This window comes from Athene noctua, chromosome 16 (assembly GCF_965140245.1).
Source record: "Athene noctua chromosome 16, bAthNoc1.hap1.1, whole genome shotgun sequence".
In the NCBI taxonomy this organism is placed as follows: domain Eukaryota; kingdom Metazoa; phylum Chordata; class Aves; order Strigiformes; family Strigidae; genus Athene; species Athene noctua.
In genome coordinates, this window is record NC_134052.1 from 15759217 (window position 1) to 15775176 (window position 15960).

Here is a 15960-nt window from a genome sequence, read left to right on the forward strand (position 1 = left end):
CTGCAGAGGCGTTTGTTCACCCTGGCAGCCGCAGCTTCGTGCCCTCCACCTTCCTCCCGAGTTCCCCTTTTGCTGCTGCTGGGCTTTTCTCTCGGTTGGGGCTTTTTTTTTTTTTTTTTTTTTGCCATTTGCTGGCAAAGGCTGAAATGTCAGGCCTGGGGCCGGTTCCCTTCGCTGATCCCCTTCCAGCCATGCGGAGGCGGAGGGGAGGGAAGCGGCCAGCTTTGGCGAGCGAGGGGACATCTCGTTTGGGAGACGACTGGCGTCTCCCTGTGCCCGGGCACCGCTCCGTGGCTCTGAAAAGCGCCGTGTCCCCGGGGAGCGCGTTGTTTTCCAGCCCAAATTACAAATCACGCCTGTTTCCCAGCAAAGTGCAGAATTTCGTGAACGGCTGCGCAGATGGGAAGCGGCACCCGTGGGCGCCCTCGGCCGCCGCAGCTCCCACGACGAGGATGCTCCGGGTGAGCACGGACGTTTCCCTGCCGCCGGTTCCTCACGTCCGCGCCGGGCTCGGGCAGGCGCCGCTGCTCTGTGGCTTCGCTTGGAAGCCGACGCGAGCTGGGCTTCGTGCCCCCTTTTAAAGCAAGCCCTGACCTAGATTTCTGCCCGCTGCAAAGCCGGCTGGGCTCTGCTCTCCCCATCGCTCCTCCCTGCGGCTGGAAAGGGCCCAGCAGAGCAGTCCTGGCTCCCGCTCGTTAAGCCAGTGGCTATTAGCCCCGTCGGGAGCCGGCCTGCGCTGGCTGATAGAGCCCTATCGCGTTTTGCCCAGCCGAGCGCGATTCCCAGCTGCGAGGCGCTAACGGAGCGTCCCCGCGCAGGAGGGGCGGCCGCTGGGGCTATCTCTGCTCTGCAGACGGGTGCCCAGACGCAGCAGTGGTGGCCCACGGCCAGCCCTGCCTGCTCCCCCCACCGCAGTGCCCCCCATCCCCGCTGAGCCCCCAATATGTCCCACCCCTCGGCCCCAGCCCGGCACCAGTCCCTGGGCTGACTCGGGGGGCACAGCATTGCCTGGGGGATGCAGCTGGGGGGCCTCCAGCTGAGTGGGGGTGCAGCGTGACTGTGCTGCCTGTCTGTCCATTCCTCATTTCATCCGTCTGTCCATCCCTCCATCTGTTCATGCATCCACATGTCTGCCCATCCATCCGTCTGTCTCTCCATCTCTATATCCATCCATCCATCCACCCACCCATGCCCCCACCCACCCACCCATCTATATGTCTGTCCGTCCGTCCATCCGTGGCTCCCCAGCAGACCCAGACCCCACTCATGGTTACAGTCCCAACCCTTCCTGGGGGGTTGTTGCCCGCTCTCTGTGACCCATGCCGGGCAGCTGCACAGGATGGCGTTTACCTGGGCACTGGTGACAAAACACACACTTAAGAGGAAAAAAAAAGCATTAAAAAATCGCATGTACGCCAGCCCTCCCCTCCCCTCCTCCTTTGCTCCTGTGGTCTTTGGATGCAAAGGTGGTATTTGGGAGCTGGGAGCATCGGGGGGGTTCCCCACAAGCGTTACTCCCCAGGCGTCACCCCAGGGGCTGCCCGAGCCCCCCCCTTGCATCCGCCCCCAAAATCCCCTTTGACGTTTCAGGTGAGATGGATCCTCTTTCCCCGTCCCCCGGGCGGGTGTGGGGGGCGCGGGGTGGTGTTGACGTTCCTCTTTCCCCGTCCGCCGCCGTCCCCTGCGTGCTGCGGGGCATCGCCCACCCGGTGCTGCCTTCCGCTTTTCTCCAAACCCAAAATAGCCCCCGGACCACGGAGGGGGGACACGCCGGGGGCGACGCTTCCTCTTTCTGAGCCGCCGCCGGTGGGGACGGGACAGGGACTCTCGAGTGGGGCTGAACGGAGGCGACGTGGGCGCGGCGGCGGGGGCCGGAGGACGCGTCAGGCGTGGGGCCCGTGGGCCGGATCCGGAGCATGTGCCGCGGGATGCCCGCCTCACCGCCTGCGCCAACCCCACACCCTCACACCCGCATCGCCCCCCGGGGCGGACACACGGTCCGGGGCAGGTTGGGGTCCCCGTATCCCCTGCGGGGGGGTCCCTGCACCCACCTGCCCGCCCTGAGCCGAAAGCCCTGAGGGGTTCCCTCCAGGGTCCTGCTCTTTCCCGGAAAGTGTCGGTGACTCCCCGGCTGGTGGCTGGGCTTCCCCCCCTGCACCCCGCAGCGGGATCCCCCTGCTCCCACCCCAAACGCCCTCAGGAGCCGGGGGACCGATCCTCCTCTCCACACCCAGCCGGCCTCCTCCCGCTTCCTCTGGGGCCGGTTTCGGAGCCCTTCTTGCACCCCTCTGCCTGGAAATGGGTCCCTTCCTTATTTTCTTGGTTACCCTGGCTCGTTTGGCTGCTCTCAGCGCTGAAGCAGCTCCTGGGGCTGCCTGAGCACACGGTGCCAGCCACCAGCATGGCCGTGGGGTTTCTCTGGTCCCCACCTCGTCACCTCTTGAACCACTTTACTCCTCTGGTTTCCACCCTCGTCATCGGGAATTCCCCTCGGCAGCCTTTGGGGTGAAGTTGCTCATCTCCTTGGTCGCAGCAGAGCCGAGGGGAGCTGCCAGCACCGTGGGGCAGGAGGGATTGTCCCGCTCCCACCCCATGGCAGCACCCACGAGCCCCATCCCCATGGCCAAACGCCCCCCAGGGGGATGCAGGGGGACGCCTCTGGTCCCGGGGTGATGTCACGTGCATGTGCACACACGTGCACTCATGGGGACAGGGGACATGTGCAGCCAGAGAACCAAATGGGTGACAGAGCCACGTCCCGTCCCCGGGACCTTGAACTTCAAAGCCTGGCTGGGGGGCAATTGATGCTTCCTGGGGGCACAGGGTGCAAGAGCTGCGCTGCTGCCACTGTGGCTGTGGCCGGCCCTGGGTGTCAGCCCGGGATGTCCTTGGTAACTGGGGGAAGGATCCGGCCCTCCAGCCCTCCCTCGTGCTCCTGGCCGGGAAAAAATCCTCCTCCTCCCCACTCCTGCCTGATTTTCCCCGGCCCTGCCCAGGGCTGCTCGGGGACCGGCTTCCCACCCCGCTAACCTCGCCCTGGGATCCATCCAGCACCATCTGCCGCTTGGAAAAGCCCCGTTCCCTAAGCTGCTCTAATCCCCAAATCCCATCCGCGCCCCGCGGTCGGTGTGAATCGCCAGCGCCCAGCGGCTCCCCGGCTCCCCACGGCCGTCGCTGCGCCTCTCCCAGCTTTCCTCTGCCCACGGGCCCGGGGTTGGGTGGGTGCTGAGCAGGATCCGGCCAGCCCAGCCGCTGCGCTGCAGGAAAATGCAGAATGCTGTGGAGAGAAAAGGGAAGAAAAGCAATAAATGCTGCCCGACGCCTCCCTGCCACCCTCTGCCCCAGGGAGCGGGGCGAGCTCCGTCCCCAGGGCAGGAGGCTGGAGCGCAGGATGCGGCCTGGGAAGGGGGGGCAGCAGAAGGGCGAGATCTGGGGCTGGGAGATGCGGGGTGGGCGGCAGGAGAAAAAAGGGAGCGAGGGGTGGGGAGAGGTGGGAGAGGAGATGGGGGGAGATGAGCCAGCAGCAAAAAAACGAACAGGGGAGCAGAGAGACCCGGCGGCTCAGGAAGCCGGAGCTGGAGGAGTGGGGGGCCGGGGTGGGGGGGGTGTCTCCCCCCCGCTCTCCCTGCCGAGGAAGCACAGGGAAGAGCTTCCCGGAGGATGCGGGGCGCGGGGGGAGAGGAAGCGCCAGAGACAGCTGCACAACATCTGGCAGCAGCGCGGCCCCCCCAGGACCCCGAGGCGGCCGAGCACAGGGCTGAGGGGGGGGCTGAGCCAGCGCGATGCTTCCTGCCACCCCCCCGCTGCCAGATGTGCACCCCGCTCCCTGCCATGGGCTGTGCCCCCCCCCCCCATCCCCCTGAACCCTCACCCTTCCTCCGCACCAGCCCTTTTCCTCCAGGATGTGCCCAACACCTTCTCCCAGTTCCCTCCCAGTTCCCTCCCAGTTCGCCGGCGCTCCCAGGCCCCCGCGGTCCCCACAACGCCCAGGGGACACGGGGCCCCGTCACCTCTGGCATCCCCAGCCTTTGGTGGCCTTCCCAGCTCCCGCGGGGAGGGCTGGGGGGGGACACACACCATCACCTTGTGTCCCCAAATGGGGCACATTCCCCTTCCCAGTGCCATTGCCCAGTGTGAGGCCAGACCCCCAGCAGCCCCGTCCCGGCGTGGGGACCCGGCAGAGCGGGACGGGGGTGGGGGTGGGGGGCAGGATCACCCCATCCCACCCAATTCCTCCTGCCCCGAATCCTCCTGGATGCAGATCGCCCCGAGCGGGGAGCTGCCCGTGGCCTGGCCCCGGCAAATAGCTGGGTAAGATTGAAAAGTAAGACAGGATTAGCCGCGGGCAGGGAAAATAGCCTCTCTCCTCAAAAATAGCTTCCTGGGATTAAAAATAGCCCGAGGTCCCAAAGCCACTGCTGCGGGGGGACCAGCTGGGCCGGGCTGCCCGCTCCTGCGCTGTGGGACAATTAGGGGCATTACGGGGAGCTTAGGGCTCCTCGGAGCCATCTGGCCACGGGCTGAGCCCCTCAGGACCATCCCTGCGGCAGGATCAGGCCCGCCCCGGGTGATCCCAGCGAGCCCCACGGTGGGGATGGTCCCCAAACCCCCGTTATCGCCCATTCCCAGGGCGAGTCCCCAGGGATGCTCGGGGCTGTCACAGAGCTCGGGCTGAGCTGGAGCAGAACGATTCCCCCTTCCCCCTGCTCGGGTAGAAAAACCCCCGCGCAGCCCCCGGCCGGGAGCCGCGTGGGCCTTCGAGCCCTGGGCATCTGCCAGCCATCCTGAGGATGCCCACAGGACCGGGGGGGGGACACTGAGGGGACACGTCCCTCTTTTTCCTGACACCGACGGGTGTCGAACAGCCCTTCCCGCCGGCCACACCGCGCTGCCCCTCCCCACAGCGGCACCGAGGGCAGCCGGGGGCACCGGCCTGGGAACACTGAGCTCAGGTTTTTCCCAGAAAGCTCCGTCACGGGCCGAGCCCCCGGTGCCGGCGGCGATGGCCACGCCACGGGGTGCGCGGGCAGCGAGGGGCCTGCTGGCATCCCCGCCATGTCAGGGACCGGAGCCAGAGGTGGTCTCGGGGACAAAGGACGAGGACCAAAAGCCACCAGGCAGCGCGGCGGCCCCGGCACAGGCAGCCCCGGGAAGGGGAGTGGGAGCTGGGTTTGACATTTTCACCTCCACCTCCTGTTTTCTGCTCTCCTCCCACCCGGCGCTTGGAAACGGCTCCTCTTTCTCTCCTGCTTTTCTTCCCGCATTTCCGCCGGCTGTGGGCTTTGCGCAACGTCTCCCGGTGGGAGAAGGAGAGCGGGGACCTCCTCCTGCCCAGGCGGGGGGGCTGGGGGGTGTGGGGGCAGGCGGGGGTCTGCACAGGTGAAAAGATTTTAGCAGGAGCCTTGCAAAGAATAAATCCCCAGCTCCCGGAGTCATGGGAAAGTGCAAGTCACCCAACTCGTGTTGCTACACCAGAAAGATGCTGGTGAGGTGAGAGTGGGGACGGCAGCGTCCCAGTATTGAGTGGGGACAGCCACCCTCAGGGAGCAGGGAGCGGTGGGGGGGCCTCTCTGTGCCCCCCAGTTATCATCAGCTCCATCCTCTCCCCAGCCCCCACCAGGCATTAGCCAGCTGATCCCGCTCGCAGCCTCCCTAAGGCACTTACGGGGGTTAAAAACAGCAACTGTCCCAGCCCTGACCCCAGGGGACCCTCCTATGGCCCCAGGTCCCTCGGGGCGCTGGCACGGCCCCGGTGCAGGGTGGGCACTGTCACCACCCCCCTGCGTGGGTGTCCCCCCGCTCCGTTCCAGGGTGTTATCTCCTGGTCGCCCCATCACTCCCAGCTGGGGTGGTGAGGGCAGATGTGGGGTGACCCACCCGCATCGCCTCCTCCCCGCCTCCCTGCCTGCCTGGAGGGAGGTGATGGGTGACATTAATAAAGGGTGCTGGCCTGGGGGACCGTGGTGGACGGGAAGGGGGTCCCCCAGCACCCAGCCAGTGCCCCCCTCCCAGCACCCTCCTTCCTGCATTGCCCCAAATCCTGCCCGAAGGCAGGGAGATGAAAGCGGGGCTCGCTCTGCCCTGCCTGCCCACATCCTTCCCCGCACATTCCTCGCCCTCCTTCATCTCTCCGGGGGTGCCCGGCCGCACTCAGCGCCGCGGCAGCCCAGGCTGGAGGAGACCTTGGCGTTTTCCCCTCTGTTAAAAATAGCATGAGATTTATTTTCTGGCAGCATGGAAAGCCCCCGGGGCGGACGAGAGGAAGCAGCCGGGCTCGGGCAGGCCGGGGCGGTGGGGGGAGAGCGCAAAGGGCAGGAAATAACCCCGGGCAGCAGCGGCCCTGGCGAGGGGAAAATGCTCAGATGCAAACAGTGTGCGGTTAATGTGGAAACTCCCAGGGCAGCAGCGGCAGCCGGCCCTGCGCATCCTGCGCTCCGGCCACGCTGCCTCCTCCTGCTCCCCAAAGCAGGGTGTCCGTCCCCCCCCCGGATACCCCCAGCACCCCGATCCCTCTGCACAAGCGCCTGGGTCTGCCCTGAGCCCAGCCCCACATCCCCACACCCTCCCTGGCACCCGTCCCCCCCCTTTGTTAGACAGAGGGGAGGGGGATGCTGCGGGAGACCCCGGGCTGCAGGCAGGCAGCGGGCAGGGGAGGGCAGGGGAGGCCAAAGAAGGGCCCTGCCTGAGAGAGCACTTCACATCCCACCACCCCCTGCTCCATCTCCCTCAGGTCCAACCCAAATTGCTCCTTCTGAGTGCTGGGCTGTTCGTTTCGGTCCCTGTCCCCCCCTCATGACCGAGCAGGGTCATTCCTGGAGCAGAGCCGGCAGCTGCCTGCACATAAACCACCCGGAGAGCTCCGTGCTGCCCACCTCTCCCCGGCGTTTCACTCCTGGGGAGCTCACCCACGGGCTCCCACCCGCCCTCCGAGGATGCTCACGGTGCCTCTGCCCGCACCCACCTCCCGCTGTCCCCCTGCCTAAAGCAGGGGGGGACACACCGGGGCTGACCCTGCTCCTGGCCGGCCTTTCCCACGCTGCGGGCAGAGCACCCTGCCCTTCCCCTGCCCACACCCACACCCCGGGGAGCACAGGACCCCCAATTCCCGCCGGCTGCCCCCCAATCCCTCCTCCCTCGGGATGCCCTCTCTGTGCCACTGCTCCCTGCGACCTCCCTCTGCTTCCTGGGGGCCGGTTCCTATTTCCTGGGGACATTTTGGTTCTTTTCCCCTTTCCCCAGCCCATTCGTTATCAGCCTCACTATTATTTCCTCCCTGTCCACCCACCTGCTTATTTTAGCTGCTTCTTCCTTCCTCTCCGCTGTTTTCGGAGCAGAGTCCGGCCCCACTCCCCCTCTGGCAGCCCCCACCCTGGCTGCACCAGCCCCCTGCCCTCCTGCACCCTCATGCCACCCCCCAGTCCCTCAACACCCCCCAGGGCCTGGCCAGCGATGGGGTGCGGGGTGCAGGCAGCGCGGGGTGCGAGGCCGCGCTGCTCACGGGCACGGCTCCCCCCTGCCCGCCGGCTGGGCACGGAGCCTCTGTTGAAGGCAGGATCCTGCCGTTGCCCCTTGGCTAATTGAAGCCTGCGGCTGCCCTTCCAGGCTCCTTGGCCCGCCGGCCCTCTCCTCCCTGCCTGCGCTGCTCGTTCAGCTTGCCTGGCCTCTGCCTGAACCCTGCCTGCAGGCCCCTGCCTGCCCCCCCCAGCCTGTGCTGGCTGCTGGAGGGCTCCGCTCCGCAAACTGCTTCGCAAGTGAAGCATCTTCCATCAGGGAAAAAGAGATGGGTCGCATTCCCCTGCCCTGCCTGCGCCCTGCCTGCACCCCCACGCCCTGCCTGCATCCCCACATCCATCCCAGCACCCCCGAACAGGCGCGGGGGGGCTTCTTCCCCCGCCAACCTTCAGCCTTTACATCACATTTTCAATGTGAGGTTGTGATGCTCCACCACAGGGGGCTTTGAGGAGACATCAGCCAGCGCTGACCCTGCCCGGGCACCCACCGACACCCCCCCAGCCTCTTTCCCCCTCTCCCCCCCCATCCCAGCAGCCCCCAGCCCCATTCCCAGTGCGTTTTGGAGCGCGGGGGCCGCCGGGGAGGGCTCCCAGCGTGGCGCTGCCAGCAGAGCCGGGAGATGTCAGCAGCTCGTTATTTATTTAAAGCTCCATCTTTGCGGGGAGCGTCTGTCCTGCAGGGAGGGATCCGGCTGCCGGGGGGAGCCCCCGGCCACCCTCACGGGGGCTCTTCTCCCCCCCCGGGGCTGGGCGATGCCCCCCTGCCCGGGGGGAGGACGCAGCCCCCTTTGCAGCCGCTTCTCCCCCTGGCCAGCACCAGCCACCGAGTGGGACTGTGGGGGGGACACACACGCTTCCCAACACCCCTGCTGTCACCCCAACCCAGCGAGCAGGGTTTGGCCTCGCCACCGCCGCAGCTCAGTCCCTCGGTGGTGACAGGGACGTGTGGCTCGGGCGCCGTTTCCAAGGTAACCCCGGATGAGCTCGGCCTCCGCATCCCTCCATGCCCCCGCATCCCTCCGCGCCCCCACACACCAAGGAGCCTCCCGGGGCCTCGCTGCTGCGGGGGCTTGGTGGGGACAGGGACGGGGACAGGGAGGTGCTGCCCGCAGGGAGGAGGGATGGGGAAGGGGAGAGGTGCGGGACATCCCTCCCCGTTCCCAGCACAGCCGTCCCCTGGGCACGGGTGTGTTCGACTCATCCCAGAGACGGGACCTCGGGGACCTCAGGGACCAGGTCAGGGTGTTCCTGTCCTCCCTCCTGAAGCACCTCCCAGGGAGAAAACCAGAAATAGGAGCTGTGGTTCCCCACCCAACTGTGGGCACGAGGCCAGGGCCACGGGTGGGAGCGTGCCCCGAGTCCCATGGCAGGGGACACCCTCCCTGAGCAGCCCTTGTCTGGGTGGGATGGGCCGGGCGGGAAGTGCTGGGGGTGCCAGGGGTCCCGGGGGGTCCCAATCCAGGGAGGTGGGGACAGGGCGAGAGCACCCCATGGGTGCTGGGCCGTGCTGTGGAGGAGACCTGGCCCAGCTGCGAGCCTGCCCAGAAAGAGCAGGTTGTAATAAATACCCAGGGGGGCACGCTGGCACCTTCCCCCCACCCAACACCACGTGCTGGGTACAACTGGAGCCCTCCCCCACCTTTCCCTCCTCTGCTCGCAGCCCCCTGCCCCCCCCCCCCCCCATCCCACGCAGTGGATCTAGGTTGAACATCCCCAATTTTCCATTCGCTCTGGTTTGTGTTAAACAAATCTCGCGGGGTGGGCTGGAGCAGAGCGGGCACGGAAGGGTGGGAAACTCCCAAAGGGAAGCGGAGCCCCCGAGGAGATGCTGCCGGACTCTTCTCCGCTGCGTTGGGAGACCCCGGGGGGCTGTGGGGAGCGCGGGGGCCCGGCTCCCCTACCCCAACCTGGTGTGAGGAGGGGCAGCAGCTCTGCTGCCAGGATGCTGGCAGATGACCGTCTCCATCGCAGCCCTCCCTTCTCCATCTGCTCTCACCAGCTCCTCGGGGCCCTCCCGTGCGTGGGGCCACCGACAGCAGCTATTTCTTATTACAATACGTTCCGGTCCATCGCCCCCAAGATCTGCATCCTTGGGACCTGTGTGACTAGGAATTGGATTCCTCGTCGTTAATGAGTTTATGCCAGTGAAGGGCTTTGAGGATGTAACGCTCCGTGCAGGAGCTGAGCATCATTGCTGTTATTGATTTCACTGCCCAGCCCCAGAGCTGCTGCCGGAGGACACGTTCCTCCGGGTAAAGCCTCTCGAGTCCTCGGGGAAGGATGTAACCCTGCCTTGGAGCAGGGAAGGAGAAATCCCTTCTGTGCAGACACATCTCCACAACGCTTCCAGGTCCGTACAACCCCCCCCCCTGCAGCTTGCAGGACAGCAAACCTCTCGTTGTGGTGAAGGAGCTGTTATAGGGCAAAACCCCACATCAGGGGCTGGGGGAAGTGATCTGAGCCCTGCCTGGCTACTAACGAACAAAAATGTCATTGCTGGAAATAACAAACGGCTGATTACACCCTCTGCCACAAAGCGAAGATAAGAAAAAATTGCTCCAGGTTTATTATAAGTGGCTAATTCCCCCTTTCAGTAAATGATTTCCATATTCTGAGATGGCTCCCTTTATTAATTAATTTATTCTTAGCCTTTTTTTTTAAGATTTTCAGATGCTTCTTTTCCTTAGGAAAGGGTAAACAGCCTCGTGCTGTGTACCACACGCTGGGCATCCGTCGGAGATGATGCCAAAGGGGGATATTGCACCTGCGCGGTGAAACCGAGATGGAGTCGGACCCGAAGGGAGCTGGGGGGAGCGAGGCTGCAGAGGGACGAGGTGGAAAACACACCCCCCCCCGTCACCCTGGGTCACCCCACCCTTCCTGAACTGGTGGGTGCAGGGACTGAGAACAGAATTGCTGTCGTGTGGTTCACCCCCTCCTTGCCAGAGGCTGAGACCTTTCTGGCCCCGACAGCCATAATTTTTTTTTTTTTTTCAGGGCACTTTGCTGATTATCTTTCAAGGAAATTTGGTACCAGCAAAGCGAGGGGGATTGATAGGGCTGGAGACAAACCCTCCACATGTCCCCAGCCCCAGCAGAGCCGCAGGCAGCAGTGCCCAGCCCTGGATGTGCCACGTTGGAGGGATTTTTGGGGATGGAGGTGGCCGAGCTCTGGAGGGGATGGCGAGGGGCTGCGGCGTCCTCACCCCACTGCGGGCACAGGGCTGTGTGGGGGATCTTCAGGGAGGTGGCAGGGCCAAGGTCATGTCCACGTGTCTCCTGGGTGGGACGCGACGCCCAGGGGCTCTGCCCGTCCCCGGAGCACCCTGCACACAGCGGGATGAGCCCGGCTGCGGACCCACACTGCGGGGGAGCGCGGGGCAGAGCAAACCCCACCAGCGCCCGGGAGCCCAAAGCGGCCCGATGGCATCTCACAGCCCGGCCCGGGGGGTCGTGGGGCTGCGTGGGACCCCGAGCCGCGAAGGACACGGAGAGGCTGAGGTCGGGGTCAGGGTGGGGCCCCTCGGCCCGGAGCCGCAGGAAGGGCGGCCGCGGCCTTTTGTCGGCCTCGGCTGGCAGGAGCCGTGTGAAGGTCCTTGACGGGCTCCGCATGGCCCCGGCCCCACGCGCCCTCCCCGTGGCCCGTCCGGGCCAGGAGCGGCCCTTGCTCCAGAGCAGCAAACACCGGGCAGGCGGGAGATGCTCCCCGAGCCCCCTGGGCTTCGGCAGCCCCGGGGAGGATTTCCTGAGCTGGCAAAGGGAATCGCTGCCCCTTGGCCCAGAGCGCTCCCGGCCATGGGAGTTTTGGGAAACGCCTCCCCAGTTCCCCGCGCCCGTGGTCACTTCCCGTGGTGGGAGCTGCCATGGGTGCAGGTCTCACGTCTCCCTCCCACCACTTGGCTGGGGAAATGTTGTGCCGGGATCAATCCGCAGAGCCGAAGGCTGCAGGGGAATCAACCCTGGTTAATTATCGGCGGGGGAAGGAAGTGGGGAGGGAGATGTTGTGCCGGGGCCGGAGGGTGGGGAGAGGAACTGTGCTGCTCCCAGCTCCGCCACTGACTCACTGGCAGCCCTGGGAAAGCCACCTCGCTCCGTAATTCCCAAACACGGAGACCGATAACGGGCTTTCGGCAATCGCACGGATTGACCGGAGCAACCGTCGCGCTCGTGCTGAGCCTCGTTAAACCCGGGTTAAATCCGGGGCCGTGCGGGAGCAGGGAGGTGTCGCACACCCGGTGCGAAGCCTGTCCTCGCCTGCCCAAAAAGCATCGTGTGTTTTGTGCCATTTTCTACTTTATTGATGTTCTTGGGCGGAGGAAAGGAGGCGGCCACCCCTAAGGACAGTCAGGGCCCCCCCAGCCACCCAGCCCGGCTGTATCCTGACCTGAGCGGTGCTGGTGCAAGTCTAATGCATTTCCACTGGGCTCCGTGGCTTTACTCTACATTTTTCCCAGTAGGTCTGAGATCAGGAAGAGACCAGTGGAGGTGGGGGGTCAGGATGAGGCCCCCAGCTGCGGGCAGAGTGCTGAGCTGGGCTCTGGTGGCCTGGGGCTGCCCAGTGGGACCAGTGAGTGTGGTGATGCTGTGCCTGTGATCTGGCATCAGGAAACGGCTAAAAAATACAGGTTAAAAAAAAAAAAAAAAGAAACCAAACAGAGCCCCACTTTTGGTTCCTGTTTTGGGGTCTCCAGCCTCGCCACCACCTGGTGCCTCGGGGGTTCGGTTTGGTGCGAGAGGGAAAAGTCACCTCGGTGCCAGGGATACGGCTCCTGGTGCGCGCCGTTCTCGGAAGGGGGGAGCGGGGGGTGCCCGGTGCTCGCTCAGTGTTTGGGGGATTTTCGGCGGAGTTCCCGTGGGTCCTTTCCCACGGGTCGCTCCCGCCGCGGGCAGAGCCAGCAGCCGCAGGCAGCAGAGGCAGGCTGCCCGTGGCAGGAGCCCCGGCCCTCGTGAGAGGTGCTTGGGCACAGCACGGCCAAGTTTTGGGGGTGGCGGGGAGGGAGTCCGGCCAGCCCCCATGGGGTGAGCATCCTCCCGGGGATGTGGAGGCAGGGGGGGGGCCGGGCACTGACCCATTTATCAAGGTCACGGCCGTGGGCAGCGCAAAGCAGAAGCGATGTGACTATTTCGGTGAGCTGAGGGAACTTCACTGGCCTGATTCCCATAAATAAAACATGCAGGGAACAGCCCCTGCTCTGTCCTATTAATTCTGGACCCCAGGGGCCCGGCTCTGTGTGCATTCAGCAGCTCGACGTCGCCTGCTCCGCTCCCCTCTCTGGAGCCTGGCTGGGCTCAGAAAGGTTTGAAAGCCCCCGGTTTCCACAGAACGCAGAGTGTGAGTGCTTCGAGGGCACTTTATGGAAAATTCATTTGTTTTCTGAGACGCAGAGGGAAGGATGCTGGTGTGCGGGTGGGGTTGGGGAGCAGAGGACAGCCCCGGCTCGCTACAGCTCCCTGGTTTCAAGGAGCCGGAGCTGTTTCCACCCACTGCCCTTCCCCATCTCCCGGGGAGACGGGTTCTGGTGCCCCCCCAGCACCCCTCTGGGCCCCGCAGATGAGCTCGCATCACCTGGTTCCTCCAGCCCCTCACAGAAGGCATTAGCAGAACAAGGGAGTTTAATTATCTGGGTTTTCTTCTAGGAGGGCATGAACCTGCCTCTCGGTTGAATTTATCAATTGCCGCTAGATTTTTATCTCTTGCTTTCAATTTGCTTGTAATGGTGTTTTCTGCACTTGGGGGCATCATGTCAGCAGCTCCCCTCCTTGCACAGTGCGGACACAGTAAATGATCTCGCTCTTCCCTCGATGGCATCAGGTCCTGGGTGTTTCCCCCGACACCCACACCGCAGCATCCTCCCCCCCCCTCCCCCCCACCGGTGCTCCCGGTGGATTTGCATCTATCGCTGAGCGTGGCGATGCCCACCCAGCACGGCGGAGCCAGCACAGCTCACCCCGGGGCTCTGCGAGGATCCACAGCCCCACCAGTCATACCCAGAGATGAAGGGCCCCCATTTTCAAGTGACTCAGACTCACCCTTCCTTCCTCAGGAAAACCTGTGATCAGATAAAGCCATCAAACTATCTGGTAAGAATAAACAAGCTCGCATCTGCACGGATGCAGCTATACCCCTTCTAACCCCTCGCTGAAAGAGGAGGCAACGTGTCTGCTGCCTTAACCCCGTCCTTAGGACAGACACCGCCAGCCCCAGGCGTTGATGCAGGGTTTGCTCGCGCGTGTGCAAGGCTGGGAGCTGCTCTCCTTGTGTAACTGCCCTTGCTGGAGGTCGGGAGAGTCAAATCCCAGCCGGCCCCGGCACCGGCACAGCATCTCTCCATCCTCCCTTCTCCCACTGAGCAGTGTCTGTGCTGCACCAGCAATAAATGTAGGGAGAAAGGTGCCCATGAGGGTGAGCAGAGGAGGAGCAGAGGGGGCTGCATGGGTGGAGGAGGAAGAGGGAGGGAGGGAAACGTTTAAAAAAAACCCGCAACTGCCAGCAGATGGGCAGCTGCCCCCGCGAAGGTGACGTGCTGGCAGGCGGAGGGGCTGGCGAGGAAAAGAGCAAAGGAAGGTGTGAAGATTTCCCTGCAGATTAAACCAAAAACACACAGCGTCTGCTGCGCGCTAAACCAAGCAGGGAAAACAGAGCGGGTCTGGGGTTTGCCTGCACCCCCCCAGGGCTGCCGGTGCCACAGGACCTCCCCAGCTCCCCGCAGGCCTCAGCCCTGCGTGCACCCGCGGGGGGCCTGGAGAAGGGGTGCAGGCCGGGGTGCTCCCACCCTGCCTGGGGGCCGGCATGACCCTGCGGGGGTCGGGAGCCCACAGCTGCTGGGGCAGCTCCGCGCCCCTCACCCCAAAAAACCCCTCAGAGGCTGGAGGCGAAGGAGCACGGCACAGGGATATGGCTGCAGGTGCTGGGGGAGGTTACACCGGCCGCTCTGGCGCTGCCTTCTCCGGGAAAAGCAGGGATGGAGCAGGAGCTGAGCGGGGCGGCACGGCGGGGCCAAGGGCAGGAATCGCGGCTCCGGGTTGGTGCGGCAACGTGGGGAGCAGATAATGCGTTACTGGGAATAAACTCCCCGAGGAGTAATGAAATCAAGTGGCTTAGGTTTAGGGAAGAGCTGAGAAGAGAGCACGGAGAGATTTGGAACTATCAAATCCAGGGGGATATAAAATGTTTCTGCCTCTGCTTGGGAGCATCCCCAAACCTGGGCTTGGGCGCCGGCCCCACCATCACAGCTCTGCCCAGGATGGACGTAGGGCTCCTGCAGACAGTCACTATTTTCCCATCCGATGGTTGAAATGGGGTCAGACGCGATGGGCGGGCGCGAGGGCTCCTCCATGGGGCTGAGCACACGCGAGGGATGGAGGTGAGCAGAGGGGAGCTGGACTCGTCGCTGCTGGTGACAGAGTGGGGCCCTGGGGGACACGGAGTGCTGCCTCCCCTCCGCACCGCTATCCCCCCAGCCACAGCCCCGCGGCGAGGCCGGGCTCTGCCCCAGCCCTGCCCTGCCTGCCCGGCTGTCCAAGAGAGCCAGGAGAAGAGGAAACATCTTCCCGAGGGCAGCTGGCTCCGGGAGGGATTTTCCGCCGCCTGTTTGCCATGTGCTGCCGGAGCTGGCCCGGCCCCTGCTCAGGTGCTGGCTCTCCCTGGCTGTAATTTCATCCCTGGGCTCCTGTAACGGCTCTGGCCGGGCGGCACGAGGGAAGTGACCGGGGCGCAGGTCCGAGCCCCGGCCTAGAGCTGCATCCGCCCCAGCCTTATCTGGCGGCTCCCCCCGTGACTCCCCATTTTCCTCCTTTCCCCACCCCACCCCGCGCACCCGGCAGCGCTTCCTGCAGCAGGGCCAGAGCTGGGGGCTGCGGGGCACCCGGCGGGACCCCTCCCTGCCGACCCTGACTCTGCCCAGATAGGAAATCCTGCGGGAGCCGAGGGCTGGGAACAGCGGCCGAGCTCTCCCCGGGACCTGGGCAGCACCGGGATCTCGGCTACAGGTCGTGTCAGCCGGGCAGGCCGCTCCGGGCAGAGGGGAGAAGCTGGGGTGAGCAGGGAGAAACCCAGGAGGAGAGAGTGCAGACCACCACAAAGTGCCCCGGGTGGACACCCATGGCGGATACACGGGCCATTTATACCACCAAGAGGGGTTCTGGCATTTATACGAGCCACGTTCCCGCTGGGAAGGGTGGGAGGAGAGGGTGGCCGTGGGCATCGCAGCGGGATGGTGCTGCGCACCATGACCCACAACCACCGGCATGACCCCGGCAACTCCCAGGCCTGTAGGAACCCGTCGTGGTCAGCACTGCTGCTCACAGAACGGCTCAGTGACGCTAAATGTTATTAACTGCCTTTAAATAGCTTCTAATATAAACTAATTTATTGACAGCCTCATCACTCCTCGTGACAAGCAATTTAATATAAATTCAAATATGGGGCAAAATGCTTCTTATTTATTTA